This window comes from Mauremys mutica, chromosome 2, assembly GCF_020497125.1.
Source record: "Mauremys mutica isolate MM-2020 ecotype Southern chromosome 2, ASM2049712v1, whole genome shotgun sequence".
Taxonomy (NCBI): Eukaryota; Metazoa; Chordata; order Testudines; family Geoemydidae; genus Mauremys; species Mauremys mutica.
In genome coordinates, this window is record NC_059073.1 from 224404233 (window position 1) to 224429015 (window position 24783).

A 24783-nucleotide genomic window follows, 5' to 3' on the forward strand; every position below is an offset into this window, starting at 1 on the left:
CCAGATTTCAACTCCAAATCTGTATTTGCAAAGGAAGTTGTGTTGTAGTTTCTCACATCAAAATGATAGTAAATTGTGGAAACAAAATCAAAGAAGACAGGAGAGTTCTGTCCCTTTTTTTAAAACCTGCACTCTTGTCCAGCAACAATCAAGTGTGCTTTGAACACGTTTGGATTAGTTTGGTTGAAACTCTGCAACAGGCTGTATACTTAAAAACACAATGAGTTTGTAATCGTACATATAGGTTAATAAAAGAGAGTAGTGGGCCTAATTTTATTGCATTTGGTGTTTAAATTCAAGAACTGCACAGTTTTCATTTTTAACAATATGGTCCTTCTTATGTTTGGGCAAAGTATGCTAACAAATGAATCACAGTGTTTTGAAAAGGGATTGGGAAGAGGTCTATTTTTTCCCCAGCAGGGGAAAAGAAAAACAAAAACAAAAAACAAAACACAAATAGTGGGGATTTTTGGCTTGGGAGAGACTTATAACAACCTTGGTATCAGCATCATTGTTATTTGTTTAAACTAAACAGTAGACTGAAATGAAGAAGTTGCCTTTTAGTAATAATACACAGCAAAATCTCCCTGTGAGGAGGAGGTGCTATTTTTATATTTAAAAGAACCTTTGGAAGAAACTCAATGGATGCACAGACCCATTTCTGGCCTGCATGAAGAGAGTGCTGGGAAAGGGGAGCTTCTGCTCACTATAATTGTCATGCTGATCTCTGTCTATTATGGGTACTCTTTAGATAATGAAATAATTTAAAACACAAATAAAGAATGTTTTCTAACTGTTCTAACACAATTAAGACTTTATTCATTTTTAAGGAGAAAATGGATAAGTATGGCAGGGCCCTAACGGAAGCCACCATTCTGCTGTTAACGATGTGTTGCCATAGCTGTAACAGCAGCAACTCGTGCTGACGGGAAGAGTGGGGAAACAGAGAGAACAAGAGATCTCAGGAAGGTAAAAGGGAAAAAAAGATACATCATCAAGCTGGATGACATTTGGATCAGTTGTTCCTAAAAAGCTATACAGTTATAATCAAAATTTGTTTAAAGATAGATGATTTTACCTGGCACAGATGTCACTTTAGGTCTATGCATGTATAAATGCACAAATAAATAGCTGCATATTATCCTAGCTCACTGTTAGATAAAATGAACAGCTGCTGCCTCAAGAGCAATACAGTAAGAAAGGGTACAAAGACTATCCAAGACTGATAAGCAGGCAAGCATTAGCTTATTTCAGTCCTTTTACCCACACATTTATTCAGAACAAACATGCACTCCTGCAGTCTTCCATATTGGCAGATGTATAATAATTTTATCTTGCTTGCTAATTGCACCACCAAATTATGACAGAATATATAACATTGATCATATCTTACAGCTCTTGCTCACAGTGATAATATGTTTGGCCTCAGCATGTATACTACAGGGATTCACTTCAGCAAGCCAGAGTTATCCTGTGAGTCTGTTTTGTCTGTACTAAAGAGGCTTTCCCACAGTGTGTTTCCCTCGGATGATGCAATGTTTAAATACAAAAAAGGTGTCACTTTCAGCAAGCCAAGTGGAATGGCAAAGAAAAGAAAAAAACATTTATAGCAATCCTTTTCAATGACGTCCATTGTGTGTATTTGGGAAAGGAACAGTGAGAAAAAGACTATGGAAGAAAATCCTCCGTTCTGAAAAATATTTAGCATCTTAAGAGTCTCCAATGGACTGCATTAAAAAAGCCTTAGAATGCGTCACTAATGAAGAGTGGATCATATTCACTGGCACTTCTTTTGCAATGCTGGATAGCTAGCGTTTATTGGGTTTAATTTGTCAATTGTTCTTAACAGTCTAGCTGAAGAATACGAGACAACAGACAACAAAATGAATTCTAACCTAAAATCTCTTGCACCTATTTAAAAATTGAAATCTGGCAAATATCTAAGGTGTTTTGAATTCTCTTCCTTTCTTTACTCTCCATGCCTCCAACTTCCCCCCTCCCAACACTGAAATTAAATAAACATTAATAGCTTCACATTAAACATTAAAGCTTCACATACTGTACACATTCAACAACTATTTACCCCTCTATTCTACTTACAAAATATAAACTGTAGCCACAGATATTTCTTTTACTGAACAGCAATTTTCTTTTTGATATTTTTAGTCTACAGGGGCAACAGAAGTTCAGTTACCTTTCAAAAATAGCACTGGAAAGCAGAATCTAAGCTACAGTCACACAAACTGCTTCAACTAAAATAAAAGAAAACAACTGAAATCAGTGGCATACATTTATTAAAAATGGCACAAGCAATGAGTGGAGATGAGGACAGAGCCATCCTGTGGCTGGCTCACTCTCCTGGAACTCCTTCTCTGCTACAGCTAACAATGATCTTTTTCAACAAATCCCCTCACTGAAAACAGGTAATACTGAAAGTCTGAAATCTAACAGGCACAAATATATTCAATTAAATGAGACAATGCCAAAGGCCTGACTCTTACAAACATAAAATATGCATACCAACTACAAGAAAGATGCAAAATTTGAAACAGTTCTTATTTTATCCAAGTTTGTTGATAAATGGACAGGCTTGGTCATGTAAAACAATCGTCATTCACAACCTTTCTAGGATTCTCAGATGTGTACAGATTTATTAAGTCCTTCAAGGACGTGTCACTATTGATGCAAGAATTTAAGAGCATTTTCCTTTCACAGATCTCTGTCTTTCTGTGGGTATGCCTCGTCTTTTTTTTTTTTTTTTTAAATAGCTAAGTGCTCACTTTGCCATTATTTAAATTCTCTGCAGCCAAGCAACTTGTAACTGTCATAGTTAACAAAAGAACAATAAAAAACATTAACCAACACAGCATGTCAAACATAGCTTGTAATTTGAAACAGGCAAAATAAATCTCATCAGTAAGGAAATCAAGTGAATCTGACCATATCACCATTTTTTTTTTAAATCAACAGTCCGTGGGCCTGAGTTTCATTAACTTCCTATGGTAACTATAAATGTAAATGGTAGAGTAGTCAAAAGGGACTGCTAAAGTGGCCAACAAAGATTGCAAATCGACGTACATAACAACTTACTTTTGTTTTCCAGATGTTCATACATAATCAAAATATACCTTGGATTTTTGGTAGTGTGGATCATCTTCCTCAACATGTGCAAAGAAAGGGCACCAGGCAGCAATAACATAGCAGTCGCAAATGATCTCTTTGGAACAATTAAAGTATGTTAACAGTCGTGTGGTCACTGGCCCCAGAGAAAGGTCAAGAGTGAGGGCTTTTCTTCTCATTTACAAGTGAGCAGATATTTGATCCTCATCAGGAGGCATTAAGATTACATAGGGAATGATATTATCCCCTGCTAGGGAATAAATCCATAAACTGAAATCAGCACATTTTAAAAGGGCAAAATGCAAGGTACAACTCTTCAGCATAGTAATCTCACCATCACGGATTTAAAAAAAAAAAAAATCTCACACCCCTAGGCATGCAGGAGAGAACCACTAGATTTCTATAATTTGGTGAGATCCTCAGATACTCTAGCAATAAGCCTGGCAGCTAATAAATAAATAAATAAATGGATGAGTGGAATGAATATTTCATTAATCAGAATGCAAATATTTTATAGCAAGTACTTCCTTGAAACTGTCTTAACATCAACATGTTGAAATGAAGACATTTGTTTCTAGGATACAGTTCATGCATTATCCTCAACAAGGGCTGAAACCTTATGCATTTTCAATCCTTGGGCACCACTAAAGGATAATCTAAAGGCATAATCTAGTCAAATTTCACAACTCCCTCGATGTTTTACTTTAACATCTGAAGAATGGACTGTCTCTAAAAATAAAATCAGGTGCTAAAACTATATTGGCTGATTCTCTCTCAAACATTTTAGTGCATGTGAGAGATTAATAAAAATATTGGGTTTTTTTTCATTTTTAAAACATGCTGCTGGCACCAGATCTAGGTACTGTCCACTTGTATTCACCATATAAGTATATACAGACACACTCTGCATCTACTGGACATTATAGAAATACTCTAGGAGCCCCAAAGTTAGATTTGAGATACATTTTCCACATAGCACAAGTGATTAAAAAGACCTTTAAAAAGATAAACCATGCCTGTCTTATTACCCATGTTTACCCTATCAATGAGGACAGACTTTAATTTCTTAGACATATTTCAATTTCAAAACCACCCTAGTTTAAACACTACAAAGCACTTTAAGACCACTCCTTTTTAAAAGTATTTCCAAGGAGTCTTCTGGTTTTTTTGAACCCTTATGACTTAATGATCTGAACAGTTGGATACTTCAAAAGTCATGCACAGCTTCATTCGCAAAGATGCTCATCCTTACTTAATCTGAAAACAAATTAGTAAAGTGAGTTATAAGTTTTGTTCATCTGTTTGCTTTTGTGGCTGGGATGGATGGGAGACCATCTGTGCTACAGACTTCCCTGCACTGAAGTGGCTTGGCAATGGTGACACGTGTAAGCCAGTGGAGAAGACTCAGTGTGGACTGCAGGAGTAGCTGGGAGGGGGACCCTCAGGAGCAGCATGGTGCTGCTGGAGAAAGCGACAGGAATAGACTACTGTGCTTCTTCACTTCTCCAGTCCATTAACTTGTTACAGTTTGGCAGAGAGGAGACCCAGAGCTGCGAGCCAGAACAGGAGCACTTTGCTCCTTTTGCAGAGCCTACCACATCCATGGCCTTGCTGACGTGTAAGGAGCCATGGTCCAGGAAAGGTGTGTGAGGAGCCAGAAACCTGGCAGGTGCTGTACAGGGAGTCAGGGCCAGTGCAAGGATATTTTGCGCCCTAGGTGAAACTTCCACCTTGTGCCCCTCCCTCCCCGAAATTGTGCCCCAGACAACTTTTCTATATCTGCCATGAGGCTGCATCAACTGAAAATGAAAAAAAAAAATGAAATTTTATTCCTGTCAGTTCTTTTTCTTGTTCACTATTAAAAGTAAAGGATAGAGAATACATGTCACTTACTAACTATGAGTCACTATTTGAATTTCATCAACTGTTTGATGTAAACATTGATTAAGAGATCAAGATGACTTTTCCTTAAAATTAAGCAATGTTGATTGTAATCGGAAATACACCCTTTTTAGTCACGTATACTTCCTTCCTTCATTCTTTCATATCAAAAACTACTACTTTTTATTCTACCTTTAGAATATTCAATTATTGTTATTAATAAATTTTATAAAATTAGAATGGCGGATACTCCATCATACAACAACTAGACAAACAGATGCCTGCCTAGGTGCATGTCCAGTCCGATGAGCTGCAGAGCGTCACTTTTCCTTGCGCAGCAACAGTCTCTGCGCCCGAGCCCTCTGGTGGATCGGACCCCAGGGAGCGCTCCCTGCTGAGTTTGCGGAAAGGAAAGCCCCCACGCCCCCAACCTCCAGTGCCATGAAACAAGGCAGATTCGCTGGACCCCTGGCTGAGATGCCGGGGCTGGGGAGGGCTCGGCCACAGGCCTGAGGTTCTGGTGTCAACTCGCAGCCGCCCTGCTCGGGCATCAAGCAGAAGGAAAGAGGAACTTGGCTTTCCCCTGAGGGCGAGAGGGCTCATTAATCACCCCCCTGTGTCTCTCTCCGATCCGAGAGGCTCCCGCTCAGCCCCCGCTTTGCGGGAATGCCTGCGCTGCCAAGCCCCACCCCGTGGCCCTGTGCTGCTGATAGTTTTAATGGAGCTTGGCAGCCACAGGTTCAAGCTGCCAGAAGAGATGGAGACTTCCTCGTCTTAACCCTGTTAAAAAAAAATGGGGACACTGGTTTTTGGCACCCCCAAATCTTGGCACCCTAGGCGGCCACCTAGTTCGCCTAGTGGTTACATCGGCCTTGCATGGAGTGGATTCCTTTCCAATGACCCACAGCAGATTTGCCACTGGGCTGGAGAATCAGCAAAGCACTATCCTTTCCAAGCCTTCTCCTCCTGAGCCCTCACACTTGGCCCCTCCCTGTAAATATTACAGAGCCATCCCTCATGGGTAGTAGCTGTCCCAATCTTCAACTCAAGCTCCTCTCTCTAAGCTCCCCAACAAGCCCTCAACCTGAGTCAGTGAAGACCCTTCCATGCATAATTTTCTTCACTGGCTCATTTGTGAGCTAGTGGCCCAATCCTCCTCCCCAGATCCAGACCCCAGCCAGCTCTTCCCTTAGTTCTATTCAAACCCATCTCTATGCTTCCCTTTTCAACTGTACAGTCAGGCCTGGCCTGGCCTGAGGCGGGTGCGGGGGCACGAGTGTAGTGCATGCCTCATTTACCCTTTCTACAGCCTGCACCCCGATCTCCTCCTCTGCCAGAGCCCTGACCCCTGAGTTAGCACCCAACATCTCCTAACACCCCACATCTCTGATTCTCTGTCTCCAGACTCCATTCCTCTTTCACAACTAGAACCCCAAACCTCCAATGTCTCCCTGGTCAAAGCACTGCCTATCTAATGCCACCCCTCCCAGAATCCCACAACCCTCCTCTCCATGGGTACAGAGTCCCAACCCCTTATGCTGTTCCATCAACCCCCACACCCTCCCCAAAGGTCTCCTTCCAGAACTCATCTTGGGTAGCTTAATTGGCTATTTCCTTGGTATTTAATGATTGCAGTGATGGGAAATACACTTTAGCAGCCTCCACTCTGAATTAACAAAGATTTTGGTGTGGGCACATACACAATGGTGTATAGTTACAGTTTGGAACCTATTAAGAAAAGCCATGTAAAAATGCCTATGTATCACAACCCACACTAAGTAGGAGCTAGAATATTTTTAATCTTTGTAGAAAAATGTCAATAAGCAAGGCATGCCTCACACATTACAAAACTCGAGTATAATAACAGAGCAGTCATAGAGTCATTAGAAATTATATATACACACTGAATACTAAGTATGCTAAATTGTAATGCCTTAACACATATAATAGCTATGCATTTTAACTAACATTTTCTTAACAAATAGTCTCACTTCTTCCAGTCAGCGAGGCAGAGGGTAAAGTAGGAGCACAAAGATGGCAAAGAAAAAGATTAGCTATTGGCTTTATTTATTTCCCTGGGTACTACCCAGAATAAAAGTAATATAAATCTCAACACACATCAGCCTGTTACACTGTAGTAGTATCAGAAAGTAACAGCTGTGATAACCTTGATGTGCATATAACTGGAAAACAACCAAACCACATATTCAATATACTACAATAGTTACTGAATAAAGGCAACTCACTTATTTACTTTGATCAGATAAAAAACTGCCACAAGAGTAAGCAAGGCTTTAAAAATGTGTGAGACCTACCAGGTAAAGGACTAAACCCATTTGTTATTACAGAACCTTTATATCAGGCTGTAAATTTACAAAGCCTTTACAAACAGATAAAAAGGCAAGTCCCCTGCCCTGAAGACTTTACAGTCTAAATAAGGCAAGGCACTTATGCACAAATCACAGATTAACTCTTCAGAAAAGTGAGGATAAGAGGGTGAGTGATGAGAAGTGAGCAGGGATTGCTTTAAAAGGTGGAGTTTAGGGAAGAATAGTGCAGGGGTGCTTGGTACATGAGGGCAAGGAGATTGTTACACACATGCACAGTGCAGGGAGATGAGTGGGCTGCATGGCTGAAGGCACAAAGCTAAGTAAAAAAGCAGACAAAAGGAGGAATGTGGTGAAAGGACTAAAATCAGGAGGACAAAGAGCAGGGAAACAGGTGATCAGATACTTTGTTCCCTTGGTGGGAAAGCTCTAGTAACCTCTTCCAGGGCTTCCTACACATAAGCCTGCAGCTTCCCATCTTTGGTACCGGCCTAGGTTAGGTGGTATCTACTAAATTTTGAGCCACTCCTTTTTTTTCCCATCCCAGTCTTGTTTGCTTGCTTTTCTCTGCCATGGTCTCAATCTGAGTGTCTCTCTCTCTCTCTGGGTTTGTTTCTTGGTCTCCCTCCCTTTCTGTTTTTGGCCTCTCCTAAAACCCCCATTTCTATCCCATATAGGAGAATGTCTTGTTCCTCCTGCTTCTTGCTATGGCCAACAACAAAGTAAAACTAACATGACGGGGCAGGGAGGGAAGAAGTCTACTTTTCAACCCACACCCTCGTTACCGCCATTCATTTCAGGAACCAATCCACAATTGTCTTAGTCTTTCTTACATATCTCATCTCTCTGACTCCCTACCATCCACCCATGTCCCCTCGTACAATCTTGCCACTGGTACTACTTTACTACCTTCTCCCCAGAGGCTCCTGCCATCCCGAATGGCTTTACTGTATCTCTCCACCTCAGTGACTGAATTTAATTTCATATCCCAACTGAAAACTTGTCTTGTCTCCCTGGCCTGTAACTCACTCACTCTCTGATAATTAGTTCTCTGGTCTCATTTTCTTGTATGTATGGATACAATTTGTATGAAAGTTGCTATACAAAATAAAAGTTGAAAGAGGCCTAATTCCTGGCACACAACTGAACAGTGTTCAGTGTGCCTAAAGGGGGGTCTGAGCCTTGGAGTTGGTGAATACTCGGCCAATCACAGGGCACAAGCTATCTCGCTATCAATAGCCCTCATGGGATGTTCCAGTAGCCATTAAGACAGTTCTGTATTATCTGAGGATTCTCTTACCCAAGTACATCAAATGCCTGGATCCTCAGGGCTTGTCTACACTACTGCTTAAGTCAATGTAAGTTACATCGCTCAGGGGTGTGACCCCCACCCCTCCAGCAACGTAACTTACATCAACTTAAAGCAGTGTCTATACTGTGCTATGTCGGCACTAGTGAAGACAAGCCCTTTGTGTTTAAGTCTGATTAGCACCAGGAGGAAGAGTGCAAAACATTTAATGCAATGGAGTGTTGGGGCCAGGATCGTGACATTTCCAGTTTTTATTTAATCAAGGACATTTTTATCTCATTTAAAACCTAAACCAGCTATGTTTGTTTGTTTACTGATTAAAATAATTCTGGTCTTAGTTTTACTATCCCAAATTAAATGGCATGAATATCATTGCCGCTGCCAACAAAGCAATACAAATATGTTCTCAAAATTAAAATTATCCTACAAAAAACACTAGATAATTCTTATTGCTTAAGAAGAACACATTTACAAACTGAAGTAAAAAACTACAACAACTGTAAATGCCTTGATTCTTTTCCTAATGTATTTGCCTTAAAAAGATTACTAGGACACACAAGAAATAATTAATGGGCAAGTATAATATTAAAACTGTTAGTCTGATAGATCAGAAACTTCTGATGAAATGGGCCTTCATGATATACTACAATATTGATATAATTGCTTTTAAACTGTATGTTATTACAACTGCATGCATTTTAGCAATCTTTCAAAACCATCTGCAACAGTTAAGCACTGCTTTAATTAAAAGATACTGCGATTTCTCTACAGTTTATAGGCCATTTCTCAGAGCAGCCAGATTCTATACTTGGTCAGAATAACAAATAATGTATTAAAACTTTCTAAGAGTGTCCACCTGAATATTTCTCTCTCACAAGCATGTACCCTCCACATTAGCATCTGAACACTTTCACTGAGATAGCCAATTTGCATTGTTAACCTGACTGTTTATTTTTGATATGATGAATATTACTTTGCTGAAACATTTCCTATGCCTCCTAAAAGTCTGATGAAGTTCTCTTTTTGTCCATATCACAGGGAAGTTTGTTTCCCCTTCCCTCCAATTTTCATTGACTTATCTATCATGAAAAAACGCTTTTTGGCTTCAGGATTAATTTTTAATGTTTGATCTTCCTTTCAACCACTGTATGATTCACTCCAGAAGTCTAGAGACCATTATTTTAAACCTTCTTTCCCTTTTTACAGATAAGAGAATTAGTTTCATTAGCAAATGAAACTAGTTTTGTTCAGATACTTATGGCAGAAACAGTATTGAATATTAGCAGCCCAATTGCCATAGGTAGTACCTCTATCATAGTAGCTCTGTCCCTGTTCTTTTATTAGTTGTCCCCCAAAATTAGTGGGTTTCTGAGGCGCTGTGGATCCTCCCCTTAGGCTGGGGGGGGGATCCTTTAGCATTGGGCGGGCTTCCACCCGCCCAGTTTCCCGGGAACCCAATAGGTACATCTACTGTTGCTTCTAAAAATGTCAGAACCAATTCAAGATCATCTATCTAGTTTTCTAATGACTCCAACAGCTCCAGAGACAGAAATCATATGCCAAATATCAGAATGATGAATCTTGAGAGCAGCTGTTAAAGTGCATCATGGTACTGGTTCTCCACTGCCTTGCACCTTGGGTACACAAGTGAAAACACTATCCAATCAGAATGGCAGTGCTTTACACTTACTGTGCACCTGTGTAAATGACTAAAAGATTCAAGGCACTGGGGAATCATGACCTGTATTTTTGGCTCCAAAATGCTGTCCCCCCAAAAATATAGGACCAGACAAAATTGAAAACTGGAATTTGCAACATTAATTGAATTACAAACTGTATAAGATTACTTAGATTTTCTTGTAAATAAAGGGATTGCCAAAAGTTGGCCTGGGCCCACTTTTTAAAATCTAGTGTCAATCTTTCCTGGTCTAGACTTTTAGTTGAAAAATAAAAGGGAAAAAAATGAGAGATATCAGGCAAACGTATCTGCTACAGGCAGTGTTCCCTCTAATTTTGTATGTCCACGTGTGGAATGAATTTTGTTATGTGCACCCATATGGAGGTGATGTGCGAGGTGGTGATGTGTGACACATCACCTTCATATGGGTGCACATAACAAAATTCATGAGGTGGGAGTGGGGCCCAGGGGTTCAGGGCTGGGGCAGAGGGTAGAGGTGAAGTCTCTGGGGTGGGGCCCGGAATGAGGGGTTCAGGATGTGGGAGGTGGATCAAGGCCAGGGCAGAGGGTTGGGGTGCTGGTTCTTGGGTGGGGCCAAGGATGAGGGGTTTGGGGGTGCAGGCTGTCCCAGAGCGAAAGGACTCCCCCCCCAGTCCTCTCTCACTGCAGAGGCTCAGGGCTGGGGGAGAGGCGTGTCTCCCTGGCAGCAGCTCAAAGAGGTTGAGTTGGGTTGAGGGAGGGGCTCCTTTCCCCGGCAGCTCTAGTGGGCCACGGCTGGGTCAGGGTGCCTCTCCCCTGGCAGTGGCGGGTGCATGCTGGGGCTGGTGGGGAAGGGTGCCTCTCCCCGCCGCAGCCCTGAGCCCCTGCACAGGGCTTAATAGGCAGCTGCGCAGCTGCACAACTTAGGAGGGAACCTAAGCTACAGATCATGATTCTGTATGCCACTACCCCCATCCAAGCACACTTTCATGCAGAATATAACAGTGCTTATTTGTCATTGTGAGCATTGCACTCAAGCATACATATTTGTGGGATGTTCCGCTGTTAACGTCAATTAATATTTCATGCACAGTATATATTTATTACACACACTGTAGAACCTTTATAATTTGCACTAATGTCTGGCAGACCCATTGCAAACTACTGACATTTGCAAACTGGCAAGTAAGCGAACAACAACAACAAAATATTGAATTCCAAAATATACTATGTTTATTTTGACAGTTGCCATTTTTCTCTAGTGCAATCAATGTTCTGTAGCCCATTTTGAAAAGTAATAAAGTGAGGAATGAAAGCAAACCTGTTAAATCTTTGTTGAGAAATAAGTATTTGTTCAAATTATAAAGCATGCAGATTAGTGTGATTCTACTGCAATTACTCAAATGTCCCATTAATTTCATTTTGTTTAACTCACATGGCGTCACAGCAGAAACAATGTAGCCCTTAACTTTATTTCATATACATCTATAAGATATGAGGAAGTCAGTTTCCCCAATTTCTTACACACACACCCTCTTTCTTTAATAAGCTCAATGCTTTCAAGAGGTGCGGTGTTGGCATGAAAGGAGAATGAAATCACAGGAAAGGTACAGCAAAGGCAGGGGTGGTACAAGCTTTCTATACCTAACCTCACCAACGGGAGCTCATACGTGTACTAGAGGGGCCTCTCTGACTGGTAAAGATTAGTTCCATCTCACAAGGGTGCCACCACTGGAGGAAGCTTTGTGAGGTAAATATATGACTACTATAAAATGGATTGAAACCATTTCATTTCAGATAAGCCATAAAGCAGCTGATGGAAATGACTTTCAGTCACCACCAACCTGGCCTGGATTCAAATCCTGAGAGGCAAGAAATTCCCTATAAGATTATCAAACCCTGAAGCACCCTGTCCCCCATGAAGAGGGAAGCAATGACAAATTACTATCTGCTCCTGTACGCAGACTTTACAGGATCGAGAACTTAGATTGTAAACACTTTGGGGTAATGGCAAGGTTTTCTTTTATTTCTATAAAGCACCACACACCTATGGGTGAAATTATCTTTTTCCCCCTTAAAAAAATAAAATGTCTAAGTACAAAATTGAAACAACATACTAGGACACAAATGAAGTTACACAAAATTAAAGTTCACAGATTCCTCAACCCTAGACAAAATATTAGGATTCCCATTGGGTAAAACATATAAGTAGCACAGTGAACATAATTGCCTGGTGTTCGCCAAGGACAACAAAGATGGAAGTCAAATAATAAAGTTGAGTAGGGTGACCAGATCACCCAGGTCAAATATCGGGACGCAGGGGGGCGGGGCGGAGGCAGAGGGGGAAAAATGGCGGCAGAGAAAAAAAAAAAAATCCCCCACCCCCGATTCCTCCTCCCTCCGCAAGCGCTGGAGGGAGGCCCGGGAGACTCAGGGGAGCACGGGGCCGGGGTGAGTGTGAGTCCAGCCTGGCCCCGAGCAGGCAGGACTCAGGCGCGGTATCTGGAGGGAGAGTACGGGGTGGCCTGCGGGGCCAGGCCGCGGCTGTTCTCCCCACCTGGGCAGCAGGACTCGGGAGCAGCCGCTGCTGCAGCTCCCACTGCCGCGGGGGGAGGAAGCGGCCGCTGGCCAAGCTCGGCAGCTGCGGCTCTCGTGCCCACGAACCCCCTGAGCCCGGGCCTGCTGCGGGGACCCAGCGCGCACGCTGCGCATACCCAGCCCCTGGCCACTCGCGTCTGGGCTGGCTGCCCAGCTGGTGCAATCCTGCGGGCGGCCTCAGAGTGGGGGCAGCAGGCCCCAGCCCCCCGCATCCTGCTCGGGTCCTGCAGGGGAACGAATGGGACTGGGCTGCTGATGCCTCCGCCACGGGATTGCACCAGCTGGGCAGCCAGCCCAGACGCGACTGGCCAGGGGCTGAGCGCAGTGTGCGCGCTGCCCCGCAGCAGGCCCGGGCTCGGGGGGTTCGGGCCCGGGCACCAAAGCCGCAGCCGCCGAGCGCCACGTGCTTGGCCACTTCCTCCCCCCGCAGCAGTGGGAGCTGCAGCAGCGGCTGCTCCCGAGTCCCCTGCCCAGGTGGGGAGAACAGCCGCCACCTAGCCCCACGGGCCGCCCCCCTACTCTCCCTCCAGGTACCGCGCCCGAGTCCTGCCTGCTCGGGGCCAGGCCAGACTCACACTCTCCCCGGCCCCGCACTCCCCTGAGTCTCCTGGGCATGGCATGCTTGGAAAGAGGCGGGGATTTGGGGAGGGAGACAATGGGGCAGTGAGGGGGCGGGGATGGGGGCGAGGATTTGGGGAAGGATCCAATGGGGGAAGGAGGGGGCGGAGTCGGGGCAGGGGAGGGCGCGAGCCCTTCGGGCTCCGGAGCCTTTGCTTGTTTGTCCAGTGTCCCAACCTAACATTGGTCGGGACGCGGGACAAACAAGCAAATATCGGGACAGTCCCGATAAAATCGGGACGTCTGGTCACCCTAAAGTTGAGTGATGTATGTGAATGAGTGGAGGGCGATAGGGATTTCAATTCCCTGTTTGGAGCCATGATACACTTTCACAGCTGCTCTCAAGATTCAGCATTCTCATATTTGGCATGCAAGAGCACAGAGCATAGTTCATTTGGGAACTGCTAAACCAGGATATGCCAAACAAATTCTACCACAGGATCAGCCTAGCTACTGCCACAGATTCTCAAGAATCCTGCCATTAAAATGCTTCTGATTTTTAAGGGAGCTGATTAAAACAGTTCACTGACCTCAGAAATGTGGATTCCTGTAATATTAACTAATCAATCTACAGTAAAGTGGTTTATCCTATGCAGTTTTTGTCTGAATACATTAAGCAGATGAGTTAGCCTGCAGGAATAGCTACATAAAGTTGCAATTTACCAAGTATATAAATTGCATTCTTTTCAAGGTTTGCAAGACAGACCACATACAGCTGTCGAGGATCACTAAATTAGTTAATAGTTTCTAAAAGGAAGAGTTATTTTTCCATGAATTATATGCCAAACAGAGGGGGAAACCACTGATAGAAAATTATCTTTTGTCATATAAACTAAGGTCACAAGCACTAATTATGAAGGTCTTTCCCATCTCTACACTTGGAAATTTAATATAGAAAATATTTACATTTTAGAGGAATGAATAAAATGTGCCAAAAATCACTTTTGCAACCTGGATATTTTAAATTAAAATGACCTGCATTTTAGTCACCTCCTCCCCCTCAAAAGTCACAAATGCGTAACAGAACCTGCAGCTTTTAAAATTATAATGATCTCAACTTTCGGTACAGATCATTAAAGAAATACACTAAGAGAAAATGTACATGAGATGGTGGCTGCGTTCAGGAAGATCTCTTTCAAGCGTACACACACAGAAAAAGAAAACCCCTATATTGTGCTTTTAACAACTACAATATGTTCTTGCATAATATGCCAAATGTAAAAGCCAGAGCTCTAAAGCATTTACCCAAGTTTGAGCTGTTTAAAAAGTACATTTGTACAGTATCTCCAGCAATATAAAACCAACTTTAGTCAAAACAGGAGCTACACTAGTATGCAAATGAAGTCCATTCATTAATTAATTGGGGACGTTAAAGACTTCTAAGGAGAGATGTGAAAAATCATCATATCTGAGGCCTGGTCTACATTTAAAAGGTAGGTTGACATTGCTATGGTGCTCAGGTTAAGCCAAAATAACCCATATTGTAAACGTGACTAGGTGAATGGAAGAAGAACTTTTCCATTGACCTAGCTACTGCCAATCAGGAATGTAGATTTATGGAGGTGGAAAATCCCTTTCAGGTGTTGTAGGAAGTGTCTACATTACAGCAGCATAGCTGCAGCACTATAGTGTTCATAGGGTAGACATGGCCTAAGCAATGGCTGATCCTGTATGGACTGGACCAAACCATGTTAAAACAAAGCTTGTTTTAGTTATAGTAAAGGGTTTTTTTTATCCTAGTTATAACCATTTTGGGCCTTCAGTACAGACTAGAAAGACTGCATGCATATTTAAACATGATCATTTATGCTGTGTAGTTGTAGCTGTGTTGGTCCCAGGACATTAGAGAGACAAGGTGAATGAGGTAATGTTTAAATAGGGTAATTTCATGTCCTACTACACTAACTCAAGAACCTTTCTACAACATTGCAGATGTATACAGCTCCACCTTGAAGCGATTGTCCAGTGGCTGGAATGCTAACCCAGTGTCACAGTTCAGGGAAACTGCATCTGTATTTCCCCTCTGTGGTCCACCAAGGACATCCACTTTAGATTTCTGGCTCCCAGCTGTCACCTCTCTTGGCCTTCTAAGGTTGCTAGGTGTCCAGTTTTCAACCAGAACGCCTGGTCAAAAAGGGACCCTGGTGGCTCAGGTCAGCACTGATGACTGGGCCATTAAAAATCTAGTTGGGGAAGCTGGCAGGCTCCCTATCGGGCTCCTGGAAATGGCGACATATCCTTCCAGCTCCTAGGTGGAGGGATGCGGCCAGGGGGCTCCGTGCACTGCCCCTACCATATGTGCCAGCTCCGCAGCTCCCATTGGCCGGAACCAGAGCCAATGGGAACTATGGGGGGCAGCACCTGTGGGCGGAGGCAGTGCACACTATGCAGAACCATCTGGCTACCCCTATGAGTAGGAGCCGAGGGACGTGTCACTGCTTCTGGGGAGCCCCCAAGGTAAGCGCTGCCCGGAGCCCATTCCCTGCACCCCAACTCCCTGCCCCAGCCCCAAGCTTCCTCACACACCCAAACTCCTTCCCAGAGCCTTCACCCTGCAACTCCTACCACACCCTAACCTCCTTCACCAGCCCTGAGCCCCCTCCCACATCCAAACTCCCCGCTGGAGCGTGCACCTCCCCACACACCCCAACCCCCTGCACTGGCCAGGAGCCCCCTCCTGCACCTTGAACCCCACCATCTCTGGCCCAACCCCAGAACCGGCATTCCCCAACCCTGAGCCCATACCTCCTCCCACATCCCAATCCCCTGCCTCAGCCCAGAGCTTCCTCCCATACGCCAAACCCTTCGGCTCTACCCTCCCACCCGGAGCCCCCTCCTACACCCCAAACCTCTCATTCCCAGCCCCACCCCAGAGCTTCCACCCCCTCCCGCATCCTGAACTCATTTCTGGCCCCACCCCAAAGCCCGCACCCGCAGTCGGAGTCCTCATCTCTTCCCGCATCCCAATCCCTTGCCCCAGCCCAGTGAAAATGAGCGAGTGAGTGAGGGTGGGGAGAGTGAGTGATAGAGGGAGGGGGGATGGAGTGAGCGGGCGTGGGGCCTCGGAGAAGGGGCGAAATCTCAGAAGGGGCGGGGCAAGGGTGTTCGGTTTTGTGCAATTAGAAAGTTGGCAACCCTACCTGAGACCGACATGTGTCTCTCCCTCCTGACTGGGGTTTTAAGGCTGCACAGCTCCCTGCCTTATATTCTAATACCCCCAGAAAGCTAGACTGCCTAAACAGGCCAATTCCTGAGTTTTTCTCTCTCTCTCCAAAGCCTATGACCAGTATATTGCCACAGTTATAAGTTACAACACAGCTCCTTCTAAGCAAGCACAGTTTTTCTGAACGTAAAAGCAGTTATTAAAAACAATAAAAGAACAAACACACATGCACTGCTTTCCAGAGATCATCCCCAACTCCAGCCTAGGGCTCTGGTAGGTTTTAGTCCTTCAAAACCCACAACTGGGATTTCCCTGTGGTTAACAAGTTCATCCATCTTAGATCCAGAACAAGGGCTGGGCAGATCAGCTGTTTCGTTACTCAGGTTGGGCCTTAGATCCTGACCTTCAGTAATAGGTAATTAGTAGTCAATTACCCTCTCCTTATGGCGTAGCTTCAAAAGGCTGGGTTTTTGCATGACTGGGAGTTGGAGAATTTACATTTACTTCTCCCTAGGTATACCCCAGGAAATCCACTGAACACTTATTGTCCCAAAAATCCATACTTTTCTGGCACATTTTCAATGTTTTATTTGAACTCCCAGGTCTTACATCTGTCACATCTCTCCCATAGAGATGTCACATCTCTCCCAACCCACAATAATACATAAAATTAATAAGGTCTTTCAAGAATATTGCAGGAAACTGTCATATCTGTCACATCTCCTCCCAAAAGAAGTGAGGTGAAATTCGGGTGCTTGACCATCCTCCTAGGAGAATGCACAGGTTTATTCCCTGGATGGTGGTTAATTTCATAATTTCGTATTTCACCTATGCATATAATAAACATTCCACTAACAAGCGAGCATATTTCCTTCAAAAATCCACACAGTCATCTGACCACCATCCTGTATAATTTCTCCTATTAGAGCCTATGAGGGTGGAGCTCTTGCATACACTTACTCCCCCAAAACATCTGGGTGTGAATCTGAGACCTGGTCCGCCCACTGCCACCTCCCCTTGGATTCTAAGGAGGGTATGTGGTGTCCCTTTGTCCCTCAAGCAGTCAGCTGTCCCATGGTAGGATGAGGTTCCCACGCTCCCGAGAGCATTCCAGGAAGCAACTCTTTGGACAGAAGGGAGCAATAAGTTAGGGATCCCTGTGAAGCAGCTCTCTGCACCACTTTTAACAGATTCTTCAAATCTCCCCCACAGCCAAATTCCTTTCTCTGCTCCATCTCCTCAGACGTCAGGGCCCAGGGGCCAATTTCTCTAGGGGGAAGAGGAAAGTGTATTGATCCCCCACCCCACTGGGGTGGTCCTCTGATCCCCACATACTGAGTCCAAGTGCACAGCAGTTCTCCCCACATCAGGCTCAAGGTTCTTTACATTTTCACAGACCAACAGGCAGTTAGAGACCAAGGGAGAAGTTTCCCCTTCTCTCTGGCTGTAGTTACCGTTGTCATCTCCCAAGCAGCTGTCATACACTTTCCGTGGGCATTTCCCATCCTTGGGTAGGTGTCATAGATTTGGCAGTGCCCTGCTGCTGCCTCGGTGTCCCTACTTTTGGCTGGAGACATTGCCAGTACTCTGTACTGTGCCTGGTTCACTGGTAAGGGTAAGCAGAGAGCTTATTTCCCTTGCCTGGGCTTCAGGACTCAGAGATTTTACCTTCAAGTTATCTTGTCATCCCCCTGCAGTAGAAAATGGTCTCACTTTCCTTCTCTTCAGGTATTTGTCTGTATATACTGGGAAGGTAACTTGATTCCTCCTGGATTTGGGGGGTGGGGGGGAAGGTGGAGTGGGCAGGAGGGATACACCTCATGCAGCTACTCTATTTGCATTTTGGCTAATCCTTGCAGGTCTGTAGCTAACTCGCGGTCTGATTCACCCCTTATGCTTTTAAAACCATAACATCATTCCTCAAAAGCAAAAAATATGGGATATCTGACAACACAACTACAACCAGCACCCCTGACCCTTCCTGGTCTGTATAGAATTCTGTGCTGTAGGTAGAGTAAAGGCGTTTACACCAGGAACTTTAACCCACATTTCACACCTTGGGGGCATTTGATGGGGTTTCACAACATGAGACTTAACTAAAGTTTTAATTGTTGCAGTATCTCCCCATACAATAAATGTCTCCCCATTAACTACCTCCTGCCACTCTCGCAGAGGGTCCAACGGATCTGCACCCAGGAGGGTGCAGCATGACATGTGGGCGGTGGTTTGGGGTCAGAAAAGCTCTGGCTTACTGAGGATAGCAGTGTAAATCAGGGAGCTGTGCAACCTTAAAATCCCTGGTCAAGATGGAGTGACATGCAGGTCTCTGCCCAAGAAAAGGTTACATACAATCCTGGCCCACAATAATATATAAACTTAAAACAGCAAAGTTTTTCAAGGATATTGCAGGAAATGGCAATACACCTCTACCCCGATAGAACGCAAATTTGGATATAACACAGTAAAGCAGAGCTCGGGGGGGAGGGGCAGGGCTGTGCACTCCGGCGGATCAAAGCAAGTTTAATATAACGCGGTTTCACCTATAACACGGTAAGATTTTTTGGCTCCCAAGGACAGCGTTATATCAGGGTAGAGGTGTATCTGTCATATCAGGGATTCAGGAGATGCGGCTTCAATTCCCACCTTAGGCACACACTTCCTGTGTGACCTTGGGCAAGACACTTAAATCCTGGTTTTTAAAATGATTTAGGCACTGCTCTGTTCAGCATTGCCACACCTAACTGACGTAGAAGACTAATTCTCATTGAAAGTCACTGGGACTTGGAAGCCTATGTCTCATTTTCAAAAGCGACAAGGACTTAGAACAGAGGTGGGCAAGCTACAGCCCACGGGACCCTCCTGTCCAGCCCCTGAGCTCCTGGCCCAGGAGGCTAGCCCCTGGCCCCTCTGTTCCCCTGCTGTTCCCCTTCCCTCACAGCCTCAGCTCACTGCGCTGCTGGCACAATGCTCTGGGCGGCGAGGCTGTGAGCTCCTGGGGCAGTGCAGCTGCAGAGCTGCAGCCTGACCTAGTGCTCTGTGCTGCGCGGTGGCATGGCTGGCTCCAGCTGGGCAGCGCAGCTGCCTGCCCTGGTGCTCTGGGCAGCACGGCTGTAGCACTGCCAGCCACCGGTGCTCCAGACAGCACGGTAAGGGGGCAGGGAACGGGGGGAGGGTAAGATAGAGGGCAGGGGAGTTCAGGGTGATGGTCAGGGGGCAGGGGTGTGGATAGGGGTCGGGGCAGTCAGAGGACAGGGAACATGGGGGCAGAGGTCCCCGGGGGGCAGACAGAAAGGAGGGGGGAGGGGTTGGATGGGGCAGCAGGGGGCAGTCAGGGGCAGGGGTTCCGGGGGCGGTCAGGGAGAAGGGGTGGTTGGATGGGGCAGAGGTCCCAGGGGGCAGTCAGGAATGAGAGGAGAGGTTGGACGGGGTGGCAGGGGACAGTCAGAGGAGTGGGTTCCGAGGACGGGAAGTGGGGGTGTGTGGATGGGGCAGGAGTCCCGGGGGGACCGTCGGGGACAGGGAGGGTTGGATGGGGCGAGTCCCGGGGGGGGCCCATCAGGGAGTAAGAAGCAGAGGTGGGGGTCAGATAGGGGGCATTGACCAGGCTACACCTGGCTATTTGAGGAGGTACAGCCTCCCCTAACCGGCCCTCCATACAATTTTGGAAACCCGATGAGGCCCTCAGGCTAAAAAGTTTGCCCGCCCCTGACTTAGAAGCACTAAGTCAGTTAGGCATTGCAATGCTTAACACAACAGGACCCAAATAACTTTAAAATCCTGGGCCTTACTCTTTCAGGCCCAGATCCACAAAGCTATTTAGGCTGCTAACTTCCATTGAAATCAGTGTGGACCTCAGTTCCCCACCTATAAAATAGGGAAAACACCTCACAGGGAGAACTATATTACAGATTTTGAGGTACTCAGCTATTATGTCAATGGAGGCCAAGTAAGTACCTGAAATAGCAGGGCCGCCAGAGGATTCCGGGGGCCTGGGGTCTTTGGCGGCGGGGGGCCCCCGCTTCGGCAGTAATTCGGCGGCAGGGAGCCCTTCCATTCCGGGACCCGCCGCCCAAGTGCCCTGAAGACCTGCGGCGGGGGCCCCCCGCCGCCAAATTACCGCCGAAGACCCGGCTGCAATTCGACAGTGGGTCCCGCTTCGGCGGTAATTCGCCGGCGGGGGGGTCCTTCCGCCCCGGAGCAAGAGGACCCCCCCTCCCCCCCGCTGGCGAAGACCGGGAGCGGAAGCAGCTCTGGGGGCCCGGGCCCTGCAAGAGTTTTCCAAGCCCCCCGGAGCGAGTGAAGGACCCCACTCTGGGGCCCCTGAAAAACTCTCGTGGGGGCCCCTGCAGGGCCCGGGGCAAATTGCCCCTCTTGCCCCCCCCTCTGGGCGACCCTGTTAAATAGATAGTGTAAATGACAGTTAATGTTTTAATCATGTCCCTGATACAGCCTCAGAAATCCAGTCACATGGGTACAGCCAAGGTTTTAGATATTGGTTAAATACAGTTAAGCCCTGTTTATAAAGAAAAATGGAACCATGACTGGAGACAATCATGGAACCAGACTCCACGACACATCTGAATGTGTAATGTAAACAAAGCCCTATAAGATACACAACATACCAACGACACACAAAAAAAAAATCAATCAACCGACCCAGATTATGATTTTCACTTCCTTGTACAAGCTAATATTTAAACAGAGAACTGAAATTTCATTACGACTGGGATCCAAATGTGTAATATTCAAAGCCTATGACATTAATCTCAATTTCACATTAACCAACAATCCCTTCAGTCTGAAAGCTGTAGCTCTTTTATTACCAAATATCTACAATTAACATATAGATTTTACACCTCTCATCACCAGTGTCAGAAGCCAAATCATCCCATAAATGGACAAAAGAAAATTAAAGCTTTCCAGCATCCTGTTTCAATCTTTTCACATAAAATGTTAGCATACCAAGAATGAGAGAGATAGAACGCACTTAAAATTAGCCATATGCTGTAGCTACACTATGCCATGTAAAAGAACACTAATATCTGAAACACCAATCAGAAAATATCTGTGAATTCTATTCAGTGTACTACTGTTAGAAAGTCATCAGCATGTACAAGATCTGGTTGGTTTTTTTAAATTCAAGTCTGAACATATATTTGCAACCCTGCAAAAATTAAAATCCTGATTTGTTCTTAAGCTATTTTGCTTGAAATTTTAAATTTAGTTAATGAACACCCACTTGCATAGCATCATGGATAGGCATATTTACAAAATAAATAATGATTGAGTCTCTGCTCGGAAGGGGCGGTCTTTCAGTGTTCTGGGTTCCTTCTGGACATGCTAAATGTCTTCAACTCCCATGGACTTCAATGGGAGCTGAAGGTGCTGAGCACCTTGCAGTAAGGCCCCATAATAAGACATGGACAACAAGGAGGAGCTGACAAACACAGAGATGTTAGGGAACAGTTTGGAAGATGACAACAATGGTGGGGATTATGTGGCTGGTTGAGAAAGTAGTGAATCTCAGAGTTATGCAGCATTTTTTCTATATAAATGAGACTTGAGTAAAATTTTCAAAAATGCCTAAGGATCCTAAGTCCCATTTTTTAAAGCGACAGACACTTAGAAACCTAAGCCCCACTGAAAGTCAATAGGACTTTGGTGCTTTTCAAAATGTAACCCAATAAGACTCCTTCAATAAGTGGATTTTGAGAAGAGCTTTAACGGAGGAGAAGATGGAGGAAAAGAGGACCCCCGATTCCAGCGGGAGGGTAATATACAATAGACAGTACCAAGGCACAGGAGAGAGGACACAAAGAAGGTAGTCAGATGAGATCCTTGAGCTGAGCAGAGAGGATATAGGGTAAACAAAGCCTTTTTTAAAGTTACCGAGGCAGAGGAGTTAAAACTATGTTCTAAAACCAAGTTTAATACCTCTCTCACAGGGCTAATATTCAGTGTAAACAAAGGAATAATGGAAAGCCATCATACCAATACAGGCTTCCCTGGAGCAAAGTCCTGCAGCCTTAACCATTACACAGCAACCAGAAAGTCTCAGTCCCATAACTTCCCCCCACCCTCCATTTGACAGTTTCCCCTTCCACAGGAAGTAAACACTCCACATAACTTTGATAGCTGGAACTCTTCTCACTGTTGTGGCAAGCAGCATCTGTCCACACTTAGCAAATCTGCTGTATACAGCCTCAAGCCCAAAGCATGTCAGGAAGTGTAAGGCATTTAGCATTTTGAACCAAACTAACCACAAGTATAAAAACAGAGACAATGTACTTACTCTCACTATAAAATACAGATACTAAATTCGACAGCTTGAATGGCAATGCGAAAACACCTGGTTTCATAAGAAAACCATTGTTTGTGTTTTACTACTTAACACATTATAGGTTAGCTTAACTTATTCCAATTTTCCAACATTATTTGTTAGATAAAACTGCCAATCTCCACACTAATTCATTTGAAGGTCAGAAGGAATACAGGATACCTGCAACTATAATATGACTTTATATTCACGGATGGCTTGTACTATCAACTGCTTTCCACCATTAAAACCATTCATAAAGGCTCACACATTACAAATCCAACCTTTTTTGTATTGTGTCTTGACGTTACTATCCCCAATGGACTGTACTATTTAAATAAGAAACCACCTGGTCCTCAGCCATATTATAGTTTAACAAAGTAGTCTGGAAGCTAACCCACACCCATGAATGACTCCAATTTCTTCATATAGGAACAGTTTAGGGTTTTGATATTATTTCCAAGATGGTTCGGATGAAGGCTGCAACCTGATTTAGTTATACAGAAGCATTTTAGACACCCATCACAACAGCTTCTAGGCACATTAATGCCATTAAAACAATATAGCAGCGGCTGAAGAGAGCTCAAAACCCATGTGTAGTTATCTTCCAAACACCACACGCTTTAGTGGTATATCAAAAACTTTCCTCACCAGTCAAACCACTATACTATTGCGCTATCTAGGTGAATTTTAAAAAGTCATCTTATCAAACACTTAATAAATTTATTCATTAAGAAAATCTTTTAAAGGTTTACTACGTCCCAATCACCTGTTTTTCTTTTTCCCCCCCTCTGTGTACCCACCCACTGATATTGTTGCTGATCCTTTGGCAACAGTGGTAGGGAGTTGGAGTCTTTGGCGGATCCTTTTCGATGTGGCCTCCTTTCAGCCCATACCTCCCCGGTTCTCATATACTCGTTTCCCATCCCCACAGCCAGTGATTAGGATGCTTGACAGTGGGTTTTGAAAGAGAGGTTCATTGCCCCTTCACTGAACTCCAGTGCTATTGTCTCCCTGTGCACCAGTTAAGGGTAACAAGAAGCTTCAGCACACCAGCAATATAAAGGTGGGGGCAAAATGTCCATTCTAAATACACCTCTACCCCGATATAACGTGACCCAATATAACACGAATTCGGATATAACTTGGTAAAGCAGTGCTCCGGGGGGTGGGGCTGCGCACTCCTGCAGATCAAAGCAAGTTTGATATAACGCATTTTCACCTATAACGCGGTAAGATTTTTTGGCTCCCGAGGACAGCGTTATATCGAGGTAGAGGTGTACGTGACTGATTTTAAAATATATTGTAAGTGGCATTTTCTTTTAATTGCTACTACCCCTTCAGACCTAGCTTAGCAGCAGCAGAAAGGCATGGGGAGAAGAGTCAGATAAAGAACTCAAGAACGTCTTTGGAAACAAGACTCCAGCAGGCCAAACGGGAGAGACCAGGTTGAAAGCAGCCTTCTCGTTTAATTAAACAGGAACAACCAAAGACATTGCCAATATCATCTCATACTCAAATGCCAAAGGGAATCACCAGGGGTCAGGACAACTAGGTGATGAACGCAAAGCTTTGTAGGTACTAAACATAATGTTTAAATCTCTAAAACATAGTTTAAGTAACCATTCTATAAAGGGCAATAGCATACCCTAGGGTGTGATTTCATCAGATAACATATGCGCTTCTTCAGTGCGTATACTCACTGATGAACTAACAGCCCCCTTCCCCACTGTGTGTTATTGCTTAGCATAGAACTGTCAGAGCTGGAGAGAACCCACACAGATTTGACAATTT

General features: G+C 44.7%; 1 protein-coding gene across 6 annotated transcripts in view; it reads right to left on the reverse strand.

Annotated features, from left to right (window-relative positions):
- UBE2E1 (ubiquitin conjugating enzyme E2 E1) overlaps window positions 1-24783 on the reverse strand; it is a 57490-nt gene that overhangs the window by 27030 nt on the left and 5677 nt on the right. The gene's annotated exons all lie outside the window — the stretch shown is intronic.